At 28.1% G+C, this 8,798-nt stretch overlaps 1 protein-coding gene across 3 annotated transcripts in view; it reads right to left on the bottom strand.

Annotated features, from left to right (window-relative positions):
* LOC142332105 (uncharacterized) overlaps positions 1 to 7,232 on the bottom strand; it is a 528,381-nt gene extending 521,149 nt beyond the window's left edge. For all 3 annotated transcript variants that reach the window (XM_075378327.1, XM_075378328.1, XM_075378326.1), the window contains exon 1: positions 6,797 to 7,232. The gene's annotated coding sequence lies outside the window, so the exon portion shown is untranslated. The remainder of the gene's footprint in view (positions 1 to 6,796) is intronic.
* Positions 7,233 to 8,798: the final 1,566 nt, after the last annotated feature.

Genomic DNA, 8,798 nt, shown 5'->3' on the forward strand with positions numbered 1-8,798 from the left:
AGGAAATGTATGAAGTAGTTTTGTAAAGTTTTAAGCCACAAAATTTATATATAGGCCTAATAAGAAACCCCTCAATTAAGTAAATGATATTTTCGTGCTCCTCATGACTCTAAACTGGTAATAATTCATTTTAACCATCCAATCTCATCATGCGACCGAAATACCGTACTTTTGTTGGAAAAGTGGTTAAAACATACGCGCGCGAAGAGAGAGATAGTATTAATAAAATAAATAGTCTTAATAAAAGATGAACACAACTTACAGTATAACAACAGTTTTAAACTGGACAATAAACCTTTACTACTCGACAATATACAGCAGTTTCTTAAGAATGGATATAAACACTAAAAACAACTTGTCAGGTTTTTACTAATACTCAAATATCGACACAATAACAGCTAAGAACAAAACAGGTCAGGTTGATGACTAATCACATAAGTTTCTTCTCGCCTACTACATCATTAGGAATTTATTTTTACGCAATACTTTGTATATTAAATATAGTAAAACTTAACAGGTTTTTCTAAGGAGTTGTATCATTTTTTAAACCAGTAAACGCCCAAACGTATGTATTAAACTACATATTCCGCTGACATTTTATTTTTGGCACAAACCAAAATTAGTTCCAAGAAATTCGATGTCATGGATTTATTGGTTAGGAAAGAATAGTTTATTTTAATTTGAAAATAAACATAGAATTAAAAAAAAGGTAATAGAAATATAAAATAAAATTAGAAATTAAAATAAGTAAATATAATATACTAAAAATTGCCAAATTTTATTATTTATGTAGTAAAATTACGAAGGATGGACGTAATAACAGTATTGATTAAAATCAGCTAATCTTTCATAGCAAACCCAGTTATCAATGAATAATCTTTCTTTTTCCTGTTTAGCCTCCGGTAACTACCGTTTAGATAATTCTTCAGAGGATGAATGAGGATGATATGTTGTATGAGTGCAGTCTTGTACATTCTCAGTTCGACTATTCCTGAGATGTGTAGTTAATTGAAACCCAACCACCAAAGAACACCGGTATCCACGATCTAGTATTCAAATCCGTGTAAAAATAACCGACTTTACAAGGACTTGAACGCTGGAACTCTGGACTTCCAAATCAGCTGATTTGGGAAGACGCGTTCACCACTAGACCAACTCGGTGGCCCATCAATGAATAATCTGGAAAGACTTTCCCGAACTAATTATTATTATTACTGTTCTCTCAGTTAAATATTCCCTTCCTAACGAAGTTATCTAACTTCTTCTTCCAATACATAAGCTAGGTCATTCGTTCTCAAAGTGGGCGATAACGTCCCCTTGTGAGCACTGGTGGTCTTCGGGGGGAACGGCAGAAGGTCTACAACACAATTGGAGGCGTTCAGGAGATCTATGAAGGCGATGGATGATTACAAAAGAAGGAAAAAATTATGTCTTCCTGATATTTTTAACTAAAACGTTAAAATTAAATACCTACTACTACACTGGTACAAAAAATTAAACGGGCACCCTCATTTCATGATAAAAAATTATTGTATTCAAACTACTTTAAATTTACAACCAAGAGGCTTAGAGAGAGACAATAAAAAAAAAATTAAAGCTTGAATACTCTACTTTTTGGCAGTATATTTCAGATTTCAAAAATCATCAAATTAAAAAAAAAATCAGCGAGAAGAAAAGTTTTAAAAATTTGACCGTTTTTTTTCGCGTTTGATCGAGCGCGTAAACGAAACAAATTTTTTTCTGTAAACTACAATAAAATCGTTTAAAATCTTAAGAATTTAGCTTTAATTTCTTTTTTTGTATGTCTTTCTATGATTTTTCTAAACCGAAATATTCCACATTAAAGACAAAAGGTCACTTTTGTCTTTAATGCTGCAAATCTCACTATCTAAGCACCGTATTGATATAAATAAATATGTGAATTAAAGGGTTTTGTTCTAGCTTTAATGACAAATTGTGAGGTTTTTAATGTAGCGTTCCATTTTTTGGCTTTTATTCATTTTGTGCCGAGGTACTGAAATCTTTAAAGATTGAAACTGCAACATGTATCACCCGCTTTCAGCTTAACCCAAGATCGATTTTCCCATAATTTTTTAACATTTTCGGAGCGCTAGAAAATTTTTGATTCTCAGTGTGAGCGGTGGGCGGAAAAGTTTAAGAATCAATGAGATAAGTTAACATAATTTATTTATTTCGTGTTTTGGTGGTTTCATGGCACTTTTTATTTTAATAAAAACGTTCGTTTTTCCGTCACTTTCGGGGTCTAATGTATAAGACCCCGAAATATTCGGGGATAAAATTGATATTTATATGTTTTAGTAAAGTTTATATTAGTGTATTTGAACCAACTTGATAGTTTACACCGTTACTACGTAATAATTACATTTTTTTGTTTTTTTTTATTTTGACGGCTATTTTGAAATGAATCCGGCGGTCATTCGTGTATTTTTGTAATCCTCTAACGACATTTAATCCGACATCAAAATCAAAATCCAAGGCAAAAAGTGTTCACACTCATAAATATATATTCAATTCAATAACGAATTGTTCGTTCCTTAAAAAGTAAGTAGTAGTAAATACAAATTAAAGAACTGGTAAGAGATTCTTAAAAATATTTTTTGATAGTAAAACACGGGTAATAGAAAAATTAAAAAAGTAAAGAATGAGCGAGATGTCTGAAATGCGGTACACACAATAAGTATGTTAAATATAAACAAACAATAAAATATTAAATTAAATCCTCTTAAAACGAAAAGAAAAGGTGATATAGTTTATGGAGAAATATTTTAAAAAGACGAACTAATTTGATCGGCTATATATTCTAAAATTTCATTTTTACTATCGTTAATTTGTTAATAAAAGGTGTAGACGGGAAAAAAAATATAAATGATTGATATGAAGTACGCTTTTACCCTAAGATTTCTCAAAAACTGTCATAAATATAATCCTGGGGCCTATTTTATAAAAAAATTTCAGATTAGATTTCATATAAAACCACTAAATTTACCTCTTAATTTGGGTTTCATGAATTAAGAGTCTGGCTTAATTTTACTGAAGACGCAAAAATAAGGATGAATTCGCTAAAAAAAAAAAACATTTCCGAAGCTATCTTTACAAAAACTTTCTTTTTTATTTTCATCAGGATAACACGTCCTGAAAGTTTTTTTCCACTTTTCGTGAATAATTCTCTCCCCTCTCTTTCTCGCTCCCTCTCACACACTCACTCTCTCTCTCTCTACCTCCCCCCCTGACAGTCCTGTCCGTCCGTGTGTATATATGCGCGCGTGTTCGAGCGTGAGTATGCATGTGCGCGTGCGTGCTCCCCCCGCTCCATCTCTGTCTCTCTCGCTCTCTCTCTCTGTGTGTGTATGTGTGTGTGTGTTGCATTTTATACTGAATTGCATTTTAAACTATGAATAAATTATAAAGGTTTTGATTCTTAACATGTATCGTGTAAATTAATTCATCGTAGTTTCATTTATACGCAGAACATAATGGTTGCGATAAAAGGTAATAGAAACATAAATTTTTACGTATAATTTTAATTAAATATATTTTATCAACTACTCAATAAATCGTGGACTGAACAATCCCCTCCCTAAAGCAGCAGACATGAATTTCCGAGAAAAATTCAAGAAAATAACGCGGAAAAACAAAATCATAAAATACAAAATAAATTAAAAATTAGGGTACTTTCTCGGAATCCAACAGTCACTTTTTTCAATCATTTCTTCCAAATCAGTGGGTATTTGCAGAGAAATTATAAATATAATCTAACCAAACTTAACTTACGCTCGCTACTCAAGGTTAACGAGCGAAGCGAAGGTAGGTTAAATTTGGTTAATTATATTTATAGTTTATATTTAAAATTATAAGCATAATGCTTATATTGAAACTCTCTTAGGCACATTTGGAAGACTCATGTTTAAACAAATTCGACGAGTAGAAATAAAATTTAAAAAAATAGGTTAGCGAGCGAAGCGAGCGTAGTTTAATTTCTCTGCAAATACCCATTGATTTTGAAGAAAAAATTGAAAATAGTAGCTGCGGATTCCGATAAAGAACCAAAAACCCCATGGAGTTGTTAGGAATTTTAATTTTTTTACTAACATTATCATGACATTTAATTGAGGGTAGCGTAATTACTCGTAACAATAGTGTTATTAGGCCTAACAACCATAGGGTACATCTACTTGCCCACTGTGTGAGACCATAAAACTCAAATACCATTGTTGTATATTGATGAGGTTTTCAATATTTTAAAGAGCTTTCTACGGGGAAGTTTTAAATGTACGAAATAGGCGGATATCCAGAAAATAAGACCTTTTAAATAGATATTTCTATAAAAAAAAAAACCCCCTATACACTAAAATATAAACTCTGTCTAGTGAGAAAAAAATTTGTTGATGCGATGACGTAATATCGTACACGTATAAAAAAGTGCTGTATTGAATCAGAGTACGTAACATCAGTCTCGAATTAAGTAACAAATAATTAACTCAGAAATTACTTATTGCTTGTTTATTAAATGCCCGAGATAAAACGACTACAGAAATTTGTTTATAAAAAAATGTTTTATAAATCAAAATTTTTTATCAAGAAAAGTGATTTCATACGAAACTGAAACAATAAATTTCACTGGCTTACAAAATTTCCTCAAAATCATAAAGGAAAATCGTAAAGAGAATTTACGATCCCAGAAAAACTAGACGGGTACAGATTGAAATCAAATAAGGAAATTTATAAAACCAAAGATTTGGAAACTGCAATTAGAAAAACATGTTTAAAATTCCACATGATCCGAATGAATTAAAAATGACTAAAAAAAAAATTTCGGAAAACTTTTGAAATTAAAAAATCAAATAGAATATAAAAAGTAGATCAAAAAGGAATTTTTAAGGATAAAAGTGAAGAACTGTTTGGAAAAAATTAAGTTTAGAGAAATAATTTATAATGGTGCTTGTGGATGAAGTAAGAAAGTACTACAAGAAAATGGGCAAAATAAAAAAAACGGGTGCATTTTGAGAAAATGAAGGAAATTTGGAAAAGAAGATATTATATCGGCATGGTCCCAAGGTAAGCCGCTTCGAAAAAATATAAAAAATTTCTAATTAAACGCATCATTATCAAATTTGGCAGTTAATTGAAAATATTTCCGGTTTTTTTCTCATATTACGTTGAACGTCAGTCCCTGTTAACTTTGAGATATATTGGAAAGAATGAAATATAAATAAAAACATTTTTCTGTTGATTTCAATCGAGATTTACGCCCGGACGAGGATGTGTACAACAGCTAGTAATCTATTAGCGTAAACTGGTAGAATTTTTTATAAATTATAATTTGGTTTTTATTTAAACATATTTTGTATAAAATACTTTTTTAATATTTTGTACTACGTAAAACTGGAATAATCAACATTTATAAGAGCGCAATAGATGTAGAAAATTTTCTGATGAGTATTCTTTAACGCATGATATGTTTGTGTACGGTCTGAAATGCTGTTGTCATGCGTGTTGAGAAGTCGCTGTATCTAACTATTGCATAATCTATTAAATTTTAAGTAACGAATACATTAACGTTGTTCCGTTTTAATCAAAGTATAACATTACTAAATTCAATTAACATAAAAGAAACGTTACGTTGTATCCGTATTTCGTTTGTTGATTAACGTATTTTATATTAACAATATAAATGCTACAGAGTAAAGTAATTCACACGTGTGCGAGCCAGATTAGAAAACAACATATGAAAACCACTTAAATTACATCTTTATTTTAATTACGTTTCATATGACAAGATGTGTAGTAATAACAAAATAACGTTAATATTTTAGATAAAATACAAAAATATACAGACAACGTTAACGAATAGAGATAACACGGAAGTAATTCTTGAAAATACGTAGAAAAAGTTAACGAATTCTGCTCCTCATACATATATATATATATATATATATATATATACTTCAAACTTTATCTAATTTTTTTTTTAATTTTTTTTTGTTTACATCTCTTACAAAATTCAAAAGACATAAAGATATACCCTTATAAGATAAATAATTTTAAAATTTTTACAAAAAAATATAATTAGAAAAAAAATACATTTTGACAGTAAAAATAATCATTGTTTTTAATCATTAAAGATTATTTTTTTCTTCTTTTTCTAAATATTTTATAATGTAAACTTATACTTTCTTCATAATGCAAATTATTCAAATAAAAAACGTCATTTAATTTACGAAAAAAATAATTTAAAACAATCTGTCACGTTAAAATTTAAATGAGGTGAGAAATATGGAAAATAGAAAGAAATGGATTTGATATTTAATTTTTAAAAAACAAAACAGTTCTTTTAAAAGAATTTAAAAAAAAATACATATGTAAAAATTTCATAGACATATAAAAGAAAGAAATCAAATCAAGAAAATTAACGGTAAAATATTTAACACCTAAACACGTTGAATTTGGTTATAAAAACAACTAAAATTATGACCAATAATTTTATTTTTACTTCGTGAAATTAGACTAATTTAAATAAAGAAACAATTTAAAAATATTAAATAATGCAAACGAAAAGTAATTTCAAAATTAATGACCTACTAATTTATTAAAAGAAAAGTTTGGAAAATTAATGTATAATTTATATAGAAATGCTTAAAACTGTTACAGTTTAATGATAAAAAAATTATTACCAAATAAACTAAATCAAAAAATAACAATAAATACCATTGCAGGCAAACATTTTAAGATTCCAAAATAAAAATTACAACTTAAAAAGTAGACAATAAATAAATACCTTAAAAAAGAAGCCGATGTTTTGGAAATTCCATGTAATAATCCAATAAAAATTACAAAAAGTAGCATTAACAAAACCCGACGAACTTTTAACACAATAAGTATATTACAGTTTGTTATACAAATGTAAAAGTTTGCAATTATTACTTAAAACATAATGATGTAATAAAAACAAAATAGAGGTTTTTCGTGTTGTTGCACAAATAAAGAATTCTTTCTACAAACTAATACACTAAAAGTTGACCTGCAATGGGCAACAGGTTCCGATGTTGAGCATAATGTACTTTACAGGTAATAAATCAGTAAAACATACACTTTAATTAATTTCTTTTTTAAAAACGCACTAAAATAACAACCTCAAATGATTTCGTTAAATTTTTAAAATCAACACCAAAACATATTCAATTACGATCACATAGACGAACAAACATCAAACACCGAAACCAACGAAGAATACAAATTACATTAACGGGGAAACAAGTTCAGAATATTACAGCTGCATGACTTGAGGAATACCAACGTAAAAAAAATCCCTACGTTTGAAAACGCAAAATAAATCGACATTAACCTATACAATTTTTGTTAAAATTTCGTTTCTTAATTTTTTATTGCTGGTAGATGATCTAATTTCACAATTTGTGTGAAGCATACAGTAATAACGTTACTAAAAAAATAGGTAAATAGTATCGGACTACAAATGTTTTTCAACTGGGAAATTTTTACTTCTTCGTGAACCACTGCAAAGTAGCACTACAGAAGCTATAAATGCTGCTGTTATCTGTTGGCAAAATTTTAAACTAAATGAAATCTTTTTGTAAAAAAAGTACGCTTTTTTCTGTCAACTAAATCAGATTGAATTATTAAATTATATTACATATTATCTAAATATGGTCAAACTAAAATAATTTAAAGGTAGTATTTATTCATAACAATTAATTTTGAGAAACAAAAACTACTTAAAATAATTGAATTTACGTGATAAATTTTTTGAGTTAGTTTTTTCACGGAAAATCAAAATATTTTTTTAGATTTAGTAGTTCGGACACGTGTTACGATGTAATTATGATAAACATTAGGATATTTCTCATAAATTCATACCGAAAACTAGTAATACAAATTTAACTAATTAAAAATTTTAACTATTTAATCAAAATAAAAAAATATTGTTTACCGGTAATGAAATTAATCTTTAGGACTTTTTAAGAACTACTGGTAAAAAAAAATCGAAAATTTAACAGTACCACCGGTTCTCAGATTAGCATTACAAATTAGATAAATAAAAGACAAAAGCAGTTACGCGTTAATTTTTTTAAAAAACGTTTAAAAACGATCTGTATCAAAAATTCGCAAGTAATGCATTAGTCCTTCGAACTCATTGTTGTAGCTATAAAAAAAGTCACTAAAACAATAAGAAATAATTTTTATTACGCTTATACATGAAATTTGTTTTGTATTAACAGACTTAATTTGTTATGTTATATTATCCCTGATAATCAAAATATGAGTGTGTATAATGTATGTGACTGCTCGGTTAAAATATCCTTTTAAGAATTATTTGCCAAATTCTTTAAAGTAAGAACTGTAAATAACATAGAAATAATTTATATTCAATAACCTTAGGCAATTGGTATTATTTTTTTTAAACACCGAATCCAAGTTTAATCAATTTACGAACTGAATATGAATTATATTGTCAACAGATGAGTACGAAAACTATATAATTAAGATTTCAAACCGTTATGATTTCCTTCAAACATTTCCATTCCTTCATTTTGTTAACAAATCAAATGTTGTTTAACACTTTATTTCGTGAAAATCGTAATGTTAAATTGTAAAATTATGCGCCTTTTAAAAGGTTACCAGGGATAGAGTACAATTATTTTCATGCCTTTTTGTAACTGTATTTTTTTATAACCTATGTTTGGCAAAAATGTTGATGTAACGGATCAACTTGATATTTTTAGTAATTACAATAAAAAAAATACTCGATCACAGATACGTTC

The sequence above is a fragment of the Lycorma delicatula genome, chromosome 11 (assembly GCF_047948215.1).
Source record: "Lycorma delicatula isolate Av1 chromosome 11, ASM4794821v1, whole genome shotgun sequence".
Taxonomy (NCBI): Eukaryota; Metazoa; Arthropoda; class Insecta; order Hemiptera; family Fulgoridae; genus Lycorma; species Lycorma delicatula.